We start from the raw sequence: 16,684 nt of genomic DNA, 5'->3' as shown, positions 1-16,684 counted from the left end.
CCTGGGGGCGGTACTACCTAACACTATACAGAAAGGATTTCAGGGCTGCCCATCGAGAAATCTGATCTAAGGGTCTTCTAGGGGTGTTAAAACTGCCCTCCTGTGGCCGCAGTATGGGAAAGAGTATATACCCCGAGAAACCACCTACTAAGAGGGCTCAGGTTAGGGATTCAGAGAGCCAAAGCATCCTGCACCAGGGCTCACCATTGGCCAGCAAAGACCAAGAATTCTCAGGCAGCGATGAGGGTGGGTGGCCAAGAAGCCAATGTCCACAAAAACAGGCAGACAGGCCCAGGACAAGAATGACACCTACATCTGAGTAATGGACCAGAGAGGCTTCCAGCAGTTCCTGTGTGAGGAAAGACATCAAAATCCACAGCTTTGTGCAATCTCAGGACAAAGAGCAAGTTCAAGCTTTTTCAACCAATTCTTTGGACTTCATAAATTTTCTACCTGAAACATCCTTTCAAGGTATTGTTACCTATACATACCTGGACCTAGTGGTCCCTGCCTTTAAAGTTAAGTTCCCAGGGCCTGGAGCAAAGCAAACACAATGCTCATCTCCCCACTCCCTCCATCCCCAAGAACTGTCCTAAAAGTATCACTGTGTGTCCGTCTGCCGCACAGCAGGGGGCATGTACCTGGAGCTGAATTCCGTTCCTCCATCAGGCTGGTCTAAGCCAGCCTTTCAGGAACATTTTGTGCACTGACCCTTCTCCAACCCTGAACTGCTGCTCCAGGACTGCCCCAGTCAATCTGGCAGAGGAAGGAGGTGAAATCCACTTACCTTGGTATTTTCCCAGTTTTCCTAAATTAAACTTGAGTCTATATTTACCTATTCATTCATTCATTCAACAGGCTCATGTATATAGCACTCACTAAGGGCCAGGCACGGCCCTAAACACTTTAGGAATTAACCCATTTATGCTTACAATACTCTGCCAAGTATGGGGCTTTTGTAAAACACACACGCACACAGTGTTTCACCCCTGTGTATTCTGTCCGTGTCTTGTATGTGATCACGTGTTATGCCCTTTTTTATGTGTTTGTTTCACCCCAAGCTGGATTACTGCCTCTAACAGGCGAGAACTCTTTGTGGACACTTATTCTTTTACTGTGACTTGCAGGGGCTTCCACAGCTGTCCCCCAGCCTGGCAAACTGCTGAAAAGGGTGCCACTTGTTGACACTGGAGCTTCCTCTCAGGAGCATCCGTTTCAGACTTCCTGAGAATAAAATAGGCTGCTCCCCTCCCCTCCTCTTTTCTGGCACGGGGGTTGTCTGTCTAAACCATCACCACTGCTGCATGTACTGCTGCTTCCAGCCCCATCCCGCCCTCTCTCAGGTAACTCAGCGTCACTGGGGATATCTAGAAAGATAGCGTTTTTCCTATCAAGTTGCAGGACTCAGTGGACGAGGGCTAGGGCCATGGTAATGTGCTCCGTAACCCCGAGCCTGGCTCCATCACACCCATGATGCCTACCCGTGAACTATGGAGCCCTAAGTGCAACACTCTGGCAACTAGGGGCTTGACAAATGCTTTCTCATGATGCTGAAGCTGAGGATCAGAGGAACAAAATATTCCCGGGAACAAAGGGGTGCATTGGGAGTGAATTCACCTTTTATTATGGGCTGTCTGGTGCCCTGTGTGCCCACCACATATGGAGACATGGAAACGACACCACAGATAGGAATACTGGACTGGACACGTGGAGATTGGGACATAGCACCAGGCTCTTCAGCACCAAAGTGTCTCCACCATGCAAACCGAGGGACAATAATGTCCTGATTTAATAACTATGTTGGGGAACTATGAACAGACACAAAGGATCAGAAATTCACAAACTGGCCTGAGCAAAAGCCCCCAACAGATTCCAAGCTCAGGTTCCAATGTGTTTAATTCAAAAACACTAATTAGCAGGCAAAACGCAGGTTCATGAAACAGCACTCTTAAGGAAGTGAGGACGGATGGAGACGGTAGAGGGAAAGAAGTAAGACAATTTCCCTAGTGAGAATGATGAGAGAAGTGCTTGCTCAAGGGCAAATTTTATGGAAAATCATGATCCAGTGCTAACAGAGGAGAAACCTTTCCAAGGAGTTAATGGAGCAGTTAGAGAAATTCAAGTTCGGTAAATCATGAGGCCTGGGAGTATTGATCTGAACATTCTGGTGGATGAAAATATGAAGCTGAGCTGCTGACCAAACTATATAAGAGAACAGCTCTTCCAAAGTGGCTGGGGATTTGAGTTGCTGAGTTGATGTTGGAGTTGTGCCCACCCAACTCTCCCTCCCTCCCAAGCTGGTTCTCTTCGGAAATTCTTCCCTCTCAATCCTGGAGGTTAGTCAACTAACTTCCCACTCACATAATTGCCCCTCTCATCTCTGATGATTCCTAAATCCACACCCTCCAGCCCCAGCTCTCACCTGCTCTCAGGGGGGTAGCCCCACATCTCTCAGTGAATCGGTAACTCACTGTCACGGCTCATTAGACACGCATTCTGCTCTCACCATCATCACCAACAAGCAAGTAAAACAAAGCAAACAAACAAACCATAAATCCATCCCAACTGTGTCCTCTGCCTGCCAGCCTTGAGAACAAGGATTTACCCTCAATCCTTCCCACTTTTTCAGCTCCTCTACCCAATTTGCCAATAATACCAGCCTTTAACCTTGGACAGCTATTCTGCTTCTCTTGACTTCTGTTAGGACATCTGGAGAACATGAATAATAAAGGACTGACATGAGGGCTGACCAAGGCCATGTTCATGGAGCACTCAGAACAATACCTGGCCCCTCACTACACACACTAGCTATCACTTTGACCAGCGTCAGCATTGCATGAAAATATTTCTTCATTTCTTTCCTGATGAGACTCCACTAGCATCACATCAATGCCCTCAAAGCCTCAACTATTAAAGTCTGGGACATTAGTATCCTGAACCTTAAGAGCCAGGAGACTCCCAAGAGAAATGAAGACCAATCCTGGCTGAGTGCCACAATCTGCTGGGAGCTTAAAAAAAAAAAAAAAAAATGCAGATCCTGGAGTTGCCAGTGTGGCTCAGCAGGTTACCAACCTGACTAATATCCATGAAAATGGAGCTTCCATCCCCGACCTTGCTCAGTGGGCTAAGGATCCGGCATTGCCATGACCTGCAGTGTAGGATGCAGATGGCTCAGATCTGGTGTTGCTGTGACTGTGGCATAGGTCTGCAGCTACAGCTCCAATTTGACCCCTAGCCTGGGAACTTCCATATGCCTCAGGTATGGTTCTAAAAAGCAAAAAAAAAAAAAAAAAGAGCAAATCCCAAGTCTCCATCCCCCTCGGCCCCCAGATTTCCTGAATCTGAAACTTGGGTAGGGAAGGTATGGCTCAAAGTAGCTTCCCGCCCCCCCAGCAGCTTCTCTGCCTCTTCTGCCAAAAAGTCAGGTATGGGGACACTACATAAGACAATTCTATTGCAGGCTCCCATTCTATAGATGAGGAAACTGAGGTAGAGAGTGACTGAGAGACCAAAATCAAGGACATAGAGTTGGGAAGTGGCAGAGCCAGGAGAAGCCCAGACCCAGTGATTCTAATCCAGGTGCTTTTGTGTTACCATCTTGGCTGCTCTTAGCCCTGTGGATGCCATAGCTCTCTCCCTGCTCTTCTCCACCTCCAGTGTCTTCCCTTCTAAATACTTGGTCTATATCAGCTTCTGTTCAAGAACCTACAGTGGGAGTTCCCATCATGGCGCAGCAGAAACAAATCCCACTAGGAACCATGAGGTTGCCGGTTCGACCCCTAGCCACACTCATTGGGTTAAGGATTCAGTGTTGCCACAAGCTGCGGTATAGGTTGCAGACTCGGCTTGGATCTGGCATCTGGCATTGCTGTGGCTGTGGTGTAGGCCGGCAGCTGTAGCTCCAATTGGACCCCTAGCCTGGAAACCTCCATATGCTTTGGGTGTGGCCCGAAAAAAAAAAAAAAAAAGAACCCACAGTGGTTCCCCCAGGGCAGGGCTACTATCCCTGGGAAGGGTGAGCCATAGGCAAATGTATTTTGCAGGGTTTTGTATATATAAATGATTTTATTAGAAAATGAACCCATATAAGGTATTTACTGGTGAAGATTTTGAAACAGCGGGTACTTATTTATTGCCCAATGTGAAAATTCTTGTCTTTTTCATCCTTCATGAATGAGAATTTCCTGAAATCAGCAATTCAGCATCATTCTACAGGTCCATTGTCATGCAGTATTACAAAAGAAATAACTTGCAGGCCAGTGTCAGTGGGAACCTATCTGCCCAGGCTGATCTCCTGCATTAGGCCTGATTCTATAGGTCTGGCATTGTCTGGGATGATCCCATGGGTGTGAGTTCTAGAGCTCTTCTGGATATCTGGTCAACCTCATAGGCTGGATAGAGAGTGGGAGAGTGCCCTGAAGGAGAGAAATGGGTTCTGGCTTGGACACCTCATCCAAATCGCATTGCAGGCTGGGGACTTCTTTCACGGAAAACCATCCAACTCATGGGGATCTGTGCTGTATGGGAACCCAAGGCAGGGGTCCTGACCATGGCTGAGAGCAGTACTGTCTCATCAGCTAGTTAATAGATGGAGATGCTAGGCAAAGGGACTTTAGAGCCACTTTTCATAGCTATATGAAGATGTCTGGCCAATTGCTTTATATGTTAAATAACTAGGAACTTGGAAACATTAAAAATTAATGGAAAATCGTATGAATAATAAATCTGTGATGGAATGTAGAATGATCACAAGTTATCTCCAGGTTGGACAGTACACCTTTGAAATGGTATGAGCTATGTGACTTCATGGGATTTTCACTGGTGGTCTAAGAAGAGGAACAAAGAAGAAAATAAACAAAATCTGGGGGAAGGACATCCAACTGCACAAGTTACTTGTGCTTGAAGCAGTGTGCTTAAGGGCCTCCCCACGTCCCTTTCCTCTCTGAGACAGGCCCTACAGCCCTGAGCTGCTGAGCCTAAACTGCAGATGATGAGGCTAATCCCAGCTTCCCAGAGTAAAGAGACCCTTAGGATACAAGTAAAGCAGGTTGGGTCAGCCATCTAGGAGCCCTGCAGACCAAGGGTATGGTTTGAGGGATTGCATGGATCCAGTCTGGCCCACTGAGGACCAGGAGGGAAAGAACCAAATACAAGACTGTGTTTACTGAGCTCCCACCTCCACCCCTTCTTCCAACTCCTCCCCAAGTCTGCTTTGGGGCTTCCAAAAAAATTTACTGAAATCCATGTCCATCTCCAGCCTCCTGAGGTCATTTTCTGAAGGTTTGGTAGTCCCCATGTTTCTTTCTCATCCTGCCAGTATCCAATTACTTGGTCACCACGCACACACGCATGCACACACACACACACACACTGCTGGCACATTTGGATTTACACAGTTTTAGATAATATGTCAGCTCCACAAGAAATTTTTTTTTTTTTAACAACAACAAAAAAAGCATTTCCTGGCAAATTAAGGACAGGCAGAGCCTGGTAACACAGGTGATGGGGTGAATATTTACAAAGTCTGCCTCCCCACACTGCTTCTTTGATGCAATTCTTTTTCGCCCTGAAGGAATTTCATGGTAATGAAATCTGTACTCAAAAATCAAGCCTTCCTAACTAGAGATACCTAGGGACTGTTTGTTCTCTGCAGTGTAGCCGTGTGTGGCATGACCCTGTTTCTGAGTGTGTGCTGGGGGGAGGCGACTGTTGCTATCAATGTATGATCTGAGTCTGCTTTGAAAGCTGATCCCAAGGGGTAAAATAAGATATGGATCCAATTTGATGAGACATTAAAAATCTTCTGACCTGTCTTATCTAAGAGAATTCTGGTGCTTGCTTTTCATTATAAAGATCTGGGGTAATAACTTTATTTAGTGCTTGCATTTTTCTCCCCGGATTTCTAGTGGAAAGTCAAAGACCCTGATTTACAAACAGAGGTTTCTTAAGTACTATTTTTAGAACAATGCTGTACCAGATTTATAAGGGGGTGGTGGGGGGGAGAAACTACAGTCACTTTCGAGCAAAGTAGCATTTCACTGCATAATAATGAAGTACTAATTGCTCTTTGTCATCACTTTTTATGCAAATTGCCCTGGAGCGTTTGCCCAATATGCATTTTACATTTTAACAAAGAAAGTGGAGTCTTGACAAACAAGAATCGTACACCCAAGCAAAAATAAAAATATCGGCTATAAAATAAAACTGCTTAAGGTGCATTCTCTATGGATATAAATTTTTCTATTATATCATCCCCATTATTAGATGTATTTGACCAATAAGATTCCTTTGAATCTTAAACAACGATTTATGTGCCAGGCAAAAAAATTAATGTGGAGGCAGAACCTACATATTTTACTTATAATACAATTTACAGTGGAAGTTTGATGTGAAAATTATGTTCCCAGCAGAGTTTAAATAGACCAGGTCAAAATCTAGATTGCCAAAGGAATCACACTGTGTCAAAGCACTTATTACAGGCACAAATATCCCTATTTTAGAGGTTTCAGTTATTCCAGTGGTTCCCATTTTCACAGAGACAGTCAATAGTATTATGAGAAGAAACATGATTCATATATTATAAATAGGTACAGAGTTTAAAACATACCTCAAGGATGTGTGTGTTCAAAGTCTGGTATGGAGAAGGTTACTAGTCACTGTCATGCTGACATCAGGTAATGGGGGGGAAAAAAGGAGAAATGTGATTTGTAAGTTTTCTGGAACCATCAGAGAAATCTAAAATTCAAACCTGGACTTCCAGGTCATTATGAAGATATATTTGTCAAGGTAAGAGGACAGAACATGTTTTATTTAACAGTCTGTTACCTTGATCTATACCATCTAAATATTTAAACATATGGTATGTGGGTCTCCATTTGTACTCTTGCTTCAGGCCCCACAAACGTTAGGGACAGGTCTACTTCTTAGAACCTCTCCTCCACTTGCAATTGGCAGGCTTCAATCAAATCTGTACATGCTGGAGTTCCCTAGTGGCCTAGTGGTTAAAGGATCCGGTGTTGTCACTGCTGTGGCTCGGGTTGCTGCTGTGGTGCAGCTTCCATCCCTGGCCCAGGAACTTCTGCATTCCTTGGCACAGCCAAAAAAAAAAAAAAAAAAAAAAAAACCTTGAAACCTGAACATGCTTATTTGAAAGACAGAATACAACTGCCCTTAAAGGCAGCTGACTTTGAAGGCCATCACCTATGTTGTTCAGTAAATCCACACTTTAGAAACAAAAACACATTCTGTGACAAGGTACTGTTTACAAAGCAATAGAGAATTCCTTCCCAGAGGTACAGAAACGAACTGTTGCCTTATTAAATGACCACTGTGGAGTATTATATCCAAAGCAGGATAATTCCCAGAATAATTATTATACCATGAAGCCTGCTTAATTCCAGACTTCAAAGCGGTTTACAGTCCTAAAGTAATTAGTCCACAGGCCCCTCTTCTGAGCTGGATCCATAAGGTGCTATGCACTCACTTTCATAAGTATCCAGCCCTGGGCTCAGAAGAGCATTGCCTGAAGTCACTGAGTGAGTCCGGGGCAAGCAGAGCATGGAATCCTCTCTCATGGTCCCAGACACCCCCCATTAGACAACCTGATTAGGAGATGAAATACTGGTAAACATGAGCTTCTGTGCCCAGGAAATGCACTGTGAAGGGCGTAATGAATTACTTATGCTGTGGAGTGTATGTATAAATCATATTAAGGCATGCTGAATAGTACATTATCATGCTTCTATTTTGCATTACAAAAGTAACTAATGTAAGCTGCAAAGTGTACTTTTAATCCATTATTCATTTTTAAAAGTAGTCAGACCACTATTCAAGTACCATAAAAGGCTACCAGGATAAGCAAACCTGCTTTTCAATGGATGAAGATGAAACAGCGAGATTCTAAAATCAATTTTAAATTAGTCAAGCTGTATTTATCAAAACTTCTATCAATTCTATGCATTCCTAGTTCAGAAGAAGGAATGATGACAAAGCATAACTTTTTCTCCCCCAAAGAGATTATGTTTCTCCAGTCTGGAATCAATACAATTATTTTCATTATGTGTGATTCTCTGATAACGTTTGTTTTACCTCATTTGTAATGTTTACATTGGGTCAAAACATATTTTTAGTTTCCTTTCTCATCTGGTGAATTGTTCAGCTATGTACATTCTGGTTTTCCATAGGAGCTGCCTCAAGTAGTTAGTACATCTTCTGCAAACGTTTCCCCAGCACACAAGCAAGGAGCTGGGGTGTCTCTATCAGCCGGAGCACCCCATTCAAAGTACCCCTCAAAGGCCTTTCTAGTCAAGGTTCAAAATACCTATGCCATAGAAGAAAAAAATTGATACAAACTGACACAAGAGCAACATAAGCACAAAATATAAGTGACAAACTAAGACAACATTTGCAACCTAATCACAAAGGATCAAGCTCCTTAATGTTTAATAAGTCTTTGGGAGTTTCCGTGGCAGCTCAGTGGGTTACGAACCTGACTAGTATCCACGAGGATGCAGGTTCAACCCCTGGTCCTGCTCAGCAGATTAAAGAGTCCAGCATTGCCACAAGTGTGGTATCGGTCACAAATATGGTGTGGATCCTGCATTGCTGTGGCTGTGGTGTAGGTCTGTAGCTCCGATTCGACCCCTAGCTTGGGAATTTCCATATGCCGCGGGTGCAGCCCTAAAAAGCAAAAAAAAATTAAAAATTAAAAAATAAATACATAAATAAATAGTATTAGAAATTGAGAAAAGTCCAATAGTCCCACTGAACAAAAGACATAAAAAGAAAATTCAGAGGGAGAAGCACAAATAGTCCTTAAACATACAGAAAGACATGCAAATTCACTTAGAGCAATTCAAATTAAAGCTCCATGATTTCAAACTGGCAAAAATTCCTCCAAGATAATTGTCGACAGGGCTGAGATGGAACAATCACATATACTGGTGAGGCTGCAAATTAGAATAATCTTGTGAATGGTGATGCGGCAATTTCCATCAAAGTTACTCGTATTGACCCAGTAATCTCACTTCTGGGAATTTGTCCTACATATAGATTCACCTGCATACTTATGAAATTATATATATATACATATACACACACACACACACACACACACACACACGCACATATATATGATACATATATTTATGTGATACATATATATGATACATATATATATATACAAGGTTATTCATTGTAGTAGTATTTATAGTAGCAAAATTATGTCCATTCATTGATGTGATGGTTAATTTTATATGGCAGGAGTTCCCATCATGGCGCAGTGGAAACGAATCTGACTAGGAACCATGAGGTTGCAGGTTCGATCCCTGGCTTCACTCAGTGGGCTAAAAACCTGGCATTGCCATGAGCTGTGGTGTAGGTCGCAGACACAGCTCGGATCCTGCACTGCTATGGCTGTGGCGCAGGTTGGCAGCTGTAGCTCTGATTAGACCCCTAACCTGGGAACCTCCATATGCCGCAGGTGCAGCCCCCTCCCCCCAAAAAAATTTATATGGCAACTTGACTGGGCCACGGGTGCCCAGATATTTGGCCACATGTCATTCTGGGTATCCCTGTGAGGGTGTTTTTGGATGAGACTAGTATTTCAATCAGTAGCCTGAGCAAAGCAGATGGCCCTCCCCAGTGTGGGTGGATCAGCTGAAGGCCTGAACAGGACAAAAATGCTGACCCTCCCTTCCCCTCCTCCTCTGTACAGTAAGGGAGAACATGCTTTTTTTCTGTCTTCAAACTGAAATATCTGCTCTTCCTGGGTCTGAAGCCTGCTGCTCTTCAGACCGGAACTTACACCATCAGAGCTCCTGGGCCTCCAGCTTGCCAAATCACTCTGCGGAGTGTCTTGGGACATCCTCTTAGACTAATTTCTCTGGAGGAGCTGACCAGTACAATAGGGGATTATCTATCTATCTATCTATTAATTAATTAATTAATTAACTTTAGGGCCATACCACAGCTGCAGCATATGGAAGTTCCTGGTCCAGGGGTCGAAATGAAGGGGCAGCGGCCGGCCTATGTCACAGCCATAGCAACACCAGATCCAAGCCACATCTGCGACCTCCATAGCAGCTTGTGGCAATACTGGATTCTTAAACTACTGAGCAAGGCCAGGGATGGAACCCAGAGCCTCACAGATACTAGTCGGGTTCTTAACCCAATGAGCCACAATGGGAACTCTGGGAATTAATTATTTAAACAATCATGCACAGATTAGGACTAGTCCTCCGCTACAGAAAAACAAATGGGGATGATCTTGAAGAGATCCAGGGCATATTCAGTAAATAACACGTAATAATGTGCAGGACAAGAAGTACTAAATGTTAACCTTTACATCAAAGGGGAGATAACGAAACATCAGAAATTGCTTATACTCCCATTAAGAAACATTCAAAAGAAACACAAAAGTAGTAAATAAAATTATTCCATGGGGGGGTCAAAGTGAACCAGGATGTACACTTGTAAAGGAATACTTTGTCAATTCTTTTGCTTTTTGAACCTTGTGAATATATTACTTATTCAAAAAAGTTAATTTAAATTTTAAAATAAATAATAGTTTGTTTATCACATCATCCTAATTTCTTTCTTTTATGGCACTATCACTATCTGAGGTTTTCTTGTTTAGTTATTGGTTTCCCTGTTCCCTGCCCTCTAGGACAGCGATCTGCAAATTATAGCCCAGGAGCCAAATCCAAACCACCTCTTATTTTGTAAATGAAGTTTTAGTGATAAATAATCATGCCTGTTCATTTACATAGGTTTTTTTTTTTTTAACTTTTTAATCTTTTTAGGGCTGCACCCGCAGCATACAGAGGTTCCCAGGCTAGGGGTCAAATCGGAGTTATAGCTGCTGGCCTACACCACAACCACAACTGGGGATCCGAGCCATGTCTGAGACCTACACCACAGCTCACAGCAATGCCGGATCCTTAACCCACTGAGCAAGCCCAGGGATCAGACCTGCGTCCTCATGGATGCTAGTCAGGGAACTCCATAATGGGAGCCATAACGGGAACTCCAATTATATAGTTCTAAGGCTGCTTTTATGCTACAGTGGGAGAGCAGAATGGTTGGGACTGAGACCATATGGCCAACAAGATCTAAAATACTTATTATCTGGCCCTTTCCAGAAAAAGTTGGCTGACCCCTGCTCTAAAATGTGAATTCTGGAGTCCCTGTCATGGCTCAGCAGAAATGAATCTGACTAGCATCCATGAGGACACAGGTTTGATCCCTGGCCTCGCTCAGTGGGTTAAAGACCCGGCATTGCTGTGAGCTGTGGTGTAGGTCGCAGACACAGCTCGGATCCTGCACTGCTATGGCTGTGGTGTAGGCCAGCAGATACAGTTTGGAGTCAATGCCTAGCCTTGGAACCTCCATATGCCATAGGTGTGGCCCTAAAAAGACAAAAATAAATAAATAAAATAAAATAAAATAAAATAAAATAAAATAAAATAAAATATTAATTCCTTCCTAATGAAACGTAAGGGCAGGAATCCTATTCGCTCCCACTGTATTCCTTACCACCTAGACTAGCATCTAGTGCACAGTAGGTGCTCATCAATGCTGTTATAGGTGGGATTCCCAGGAACACAAACTCTGAAATGGAGATTACTGTGCAGGAGCTTTCTTAGGGCCTACTCTGGGATCACCTGAGGAAAGGGAAGGAACAGGGTCAGCAGATTGAGGAGCCAAGGCCCCCCACCCCAACACACACAGTCCCAAAGGAATGGATCTGGCAGGGCATCCTGAAGATAGGAAGACCTTAGGAGCTCATGGAATGAGTTGAGAGGGCTGGGCCTTTATAATCCCACTTGGATCTGTCATTGGCTGGGGACCATCCTGGGAAGGAGGTGTGATTTAGAGGAAAGCAGCTTTCTTTCTTGAGCCAAAGCTAATCCTGAGTCTGCCACCCATGAAGGCTGACTGCCAGCAGCACTTCCCAAAGCTGGCCAGTAAGTGTTTAACTGGGGGGTGGGGGAGCATACAACACAGCATCCATCACAAAGTACTAACTGGATAAGTGAACAATTGGATAGATGTCTGTATGCATCTGTTGCGGGGATGATTCCATCTCTTCTGCAAGTACCATTCAATAGATTTCACTCACATAATCTTTCTTTGAGCTTTTCAGTACATGTCTTAGATTGTGTATTTTCAGAAGCAGACTCTGAGTCAATGATCAGAGTTCAATGAGTTTTTTTCTGAGAAGCAGGGAACACCAGGAGAGGAAAGAAGTCAGACAGGGAAGGTAAGGCAGTTAGTTAATCCACTGCCTGTGGCAACAGAGTTTCCCCTTAATATCTGAGGGGGATTTGTTCTAGGACCCACACCTTGGAGACCAAACTCCAAGGATGCTCAAGTCCCTTGTATAAAATGGCATAGTGCTTGCATATGACCTACCCACATCCTCCCATACACTTTAAATCCCCTTGAGATTACTTATAATACCTAATACACTATAAATGCTATGTACATAGTTGTCAGCACATGGAAAACTCAAGTTTTGCTTTGGGGAACTTTCTGGAATTTGGTTTTTTGAATATCCTCAATCCTTGGTTGGCTGAATCCACAGATTCAGAACCTGAGGATATGGAATGCTATCTTTATGGACTAATGATGCTGAATGTGAGGTTCAGGGAATAGCGTGCATCCAGGAACTGAGTTTACAAACTACAATTATTGTCAGTTCCACCTCATTTTGATCCTCAGTTCTGAGCAGAATTAAATCGATTTTTTTTCTTTTACTTAAAATCATTTCCTTTACCTTAAAGTTAAGAGCCAATGCCCAGATGGAAATGCTATCCTGGTACCTAAATGCTGCAGAGCTGCTTGGTCTAACTCAAAATCTCTTCCCTTTGTTCCCTTCTCTAATCAGAGATCCTAACCACCAGGGGAGGCAGTATCAACTGGAAGCTGTCTCCTAACTACTTCCCTGCTCTAAGAGTGACTGACCAGAAGTTAGTTTCATTGCCCTCACTCTCCTGTCATAATCACCTTGCCTCGCCATCAACAACAAGGGAAGGAGAAGAAGAAATCGAATAGCACCTAGAACATTTTCATCCTTTTGGGAGATTGCGGCCCCATGACCACATTTTCCAATCACAGATTGGTAATTTTCACATTTTTCCAGGAAGAGTGAAATACTTCCCATCTCGAACTTAAGTTTTTAATCCTTTGAATCTGGAGATGCTATATTTCTCACTGTAAAACAATGGTTCCCATGGGAACAAAGTATCAGTTTCTCTTAGCAACCACTGCAGCTTTTATAACATTGATAAACTTGGTTTTAACATGAAACTACTTTTACTAAGAGCTGTTACTATAAAACCAAGCTTACAATAGCATAACTAAAAAAAAAAAATCTAAGTGGTATACAAAATTACATATAAGTTTTGGTGAGTATATACAAAATAACTTTTTGTACAAAACACAAAAGACTTCAAAGAAAAAAAACTATTAACTCTTTGTGTCCATGTTTTCTAAATTCTTGTTTTTTGCACAAAATAGCCACACCAAAAAATAGAGAGATAACTCTAAACACAATCTAAATGAGTTTTAGCGATGGAGAATGGAAGTATTACATAAGCTCTAAGCTGGGCATCAGAGCGTTTTCTTCTGGCTTTGGCTTCGTGACTGTATCACTGGATGGCAGGGCCCCACTCACTCAATCACTGGCCTGTAGATTCTTCCCATGAAAACTGTCTAAGGTTCTTTTGAACTCTAAAAATCAATGACTTTATGGTTTTACTTTCCCACAACAATTATCTGTGGGGGGTTGCTCTCATATTGGAGCAGTTCACAGGTTTTGGAGAGTGTGAAAATTAATAAGAAATAAGTGTTTGTGGGCATGTGGAGAGAAGGGAACCTTTGTACATGATGCTGGGAATGTAAATTGGTGCAACCCCTATGGAAAACAGTATGGAGATTCCTCAAAAAATTCAAGATCAACCTACCATACAATCCAGCAATTCCACTTCTAGGTATATATGTGAAGGAAATGAAATCACTATCTGGAAAAGATAGATGCACTCCACTGTTCCCCTGCAGCATTATCTACAATAGCCAAGACATGGGAACAACCTAGGAACAGCCAAGGTTCATATGGATGCAAGTTGAAGACATTATGTAAAGAGAATTTAAGTCGGACAGCGAAAGACAAATACTGTATGATCTCATTTATATGTGTCATCTAGGAAAACTGAACTCATAGATACAGAAAACAGACAGGTAGTTGAAAGAGGTAGGAGGTAAAAGATGGGAAAAATGGGTAAAGATGGTCCAAAAGTAGACTTTCAGTTACAAAATAAATAAGTTCTGGGGATGTAATATACAACATAGTGACTACAGTTAAAAATAGTATATTGTATATTTGAAAGTTGCTAAGAGAGTAGATCTCATCACATGAAAAAAAAATTATATGTGTGAGGTGATAGATTTTAAGTAAACTTACTGTGACAATCCTTCTGCAATATGTACTTATATAGATCATTATGCTGTATACTTTCAATTAATACAATGTTATATGTTAATTAAAGCTCAATAAAACTGGGAAAGAAATAAAATACAAGTGAAATAAAGGGGAGCTTCTTGTAAACCTGTGTCTGGGCTGCAACCTCATAGATTTTCCGCCAGTAGGTTAGACTACAACCCAGGCATCTGCATGTTTAATCACGGCTTCCAGGAGATTCTAATGTAGACCACATTTGAGCGCTAATCCACATTCTATGCCCAAGTCTTGAAGACTTAAAAATTACCTAAGAAAAGATGAAGGTCCCATTGTGGCTCAGCAGAAATGAATCCGACTATTAACCATGAGGTTGCGGTTTGATCCCTGGCCTCGCTCAATGGGTTAAGGATCTGGCGTTGCCTGAGCTGTGCATAGGTCGCAGATGTGTCTCGGATCCCAAGTTGCTGTGGCTGTGGTGTAGGCTGGCAGCTGTAGCTCCAATTCAACTCCTAGCCTGGGAATCTCCATAAGCCACCAGTATGGCCCTAAAAAGAAAAAAAAGGAAAAAAAAAAAAAGAAAAGAAAAGAAACCATTTGGCAGAAGAGAGTGAGTCTTTCTTGAGATCATCCAAAACTAACTGGTACAACTGGAACTCGGGGCAGTTTTTTGCCCAAGAATATTTAACTCAGACTCATCTCTTCTTCCCATTCACCTTGTTCTATTATTCCTCCATCTCGGCTCTATCTGGATTTTCCTCCCCTCTTGAAGTGTCACTCTGTAACATCCTATGGGACTTCTCACTGAAACATAACAGACTCCCTGCATGCGTGGGGGCCAGCATGTTCTTCCTTCAGCAGGAAAGTCTGCCTCAGGTTCTCTACTAGAAATGGTGCTTGCCTTGTTGAAATGGATAACAGCAGATCTGCCACTGGAGATAGGAGAGCTAAAGGTAAAGGATGGAGATAAAAGTAAAAGAGTTTGTGTATTATATTTAATCCTCCATATTCAGAAGACATTGACAAACTAAACCATAAAACCAGTAGGCTTTTACTGGGAACTTTCTTTTCCTGTGAATGTGAAACTCAGACCTACTTGTGAATAAAAGAAAAGGTCCTCCTAGAGGAGTTGCTTCTTGAAGAGGAGCACATCTTAAAACTATAGCACAAAAATCTACATCTGTATTGTAAAAAGACAATCTTTAATTTAATCACCAGGAGGAAGATGTTCGAGGACTGGGTGGTGCTGAGCTTTGATGTGGGGCTGCAGTGGGAGAAGTGTTCATATCTTGTTGCTTAAATTGTTCAGCATAAGTTCTGTGTATTTGTTTGCCTTTTCCCAAGTATTTCTACCAAATCACATAACGAGCAGCCATAGACAAAATGTCCCCATGGCTGCACATCACTGCTCACCCTTGATGATGTCAAAGTTTTAAAGTTTTTGCCAAATATTGGATGGGGAAAAAAGCGTTTCATTGTGGCTTCCCTTTGTCTTTACATGATTACTAAAAAACTTGATCAGTTTTCTCAAGTCCACAAGCCTTTTTTTGTCAAAGATCGCTTTGTTAATATTTCTACTGGTTATTTTCTGTTTCTATTTGCATAGAGAAGTGTTGTGTATACTCTGATGCTTGGCCATGGTGTCTCTTTAAATGCATCACAGGTTTCAGAAAACACAAGGTATTAAAATCAGTGCATAAAACACTGTGGGGCATAATGAAACACATTTCAAATGCATTTCTTACCTTTATAAACAGATTATTTACATACACTTTGAAATAGAAATATTCCCTTTGGCATTTAAAATATCATTAGCCTGACTGGTACTGTTTTATTTTTTGATCTGGGTGCTGGTTATATGCATGGATGTGAAAATTCGCGGAGGTGTAAATGCACAGTTTGGACCCTTTACAATAAGCAGGTTACGTCATTAGATTTATATCCTGAGGTGCGTACAACTTTTCATGGATCTAAGTCAGCTGTGCCTTTTGAAGATGGCATGTTAGAAAACTCACCGAAGGAGGGAAAAGGGAATAGGGAGAATGAGTTTATACGAGTTCAAGTAAGGCCACAGGAGGTGAGAAGGAGGACCCAGTCCAGCTGAAGTGTGACCCAATGTCAACAGGATGGCACGGCTGTCTAATACGGCCATTTTCAGGGTGAAGTCAAATGTCAGAGTTGATCGTTTTTATTACCCTCCCTCACTAAGGAAAACTAACAAATCAA

General features: G+C 42.5%; 1 protein-coding gene across 1 annotated transcript in view; it reads right to left on the bottom strand.

The window, feature by feature from the left end:
- The window catches only part of LOC102157779 (uncharacterized), a 169,766-nt gene that overhangs the window by 132,917 nt on the left and 20,165 nt on the right, over positions 1–16,684 (bottom strand). The gene's annotated exons all lie outside the window — the stretch shown is intronic.

The sequence above is a fragment of the Sus scrofa genome, chromosome 1, assembly GCF_054392235.1.
Source record: "Sus scrofa isolate SSC_HxYL_T2T_F1_AM1 chromosome 1, Sscrofa_HxYL_maternal_Yorkshire_Landrace_v2.0, whole genome shotgun sequence".
In the NCBI taxonomy this organism is placed as follows: domain Eukaryota; kingdom Metazoa; phylum Chordata; class Mammalia; order Artiodactyla; family Suidae; genus Sus; species Sus scrofa.
The sequence above is the reverse complement of the archived record's forward strand: the minus strand, read 5'-3'. Positions and strand labels throughout refer to the sequence as shown.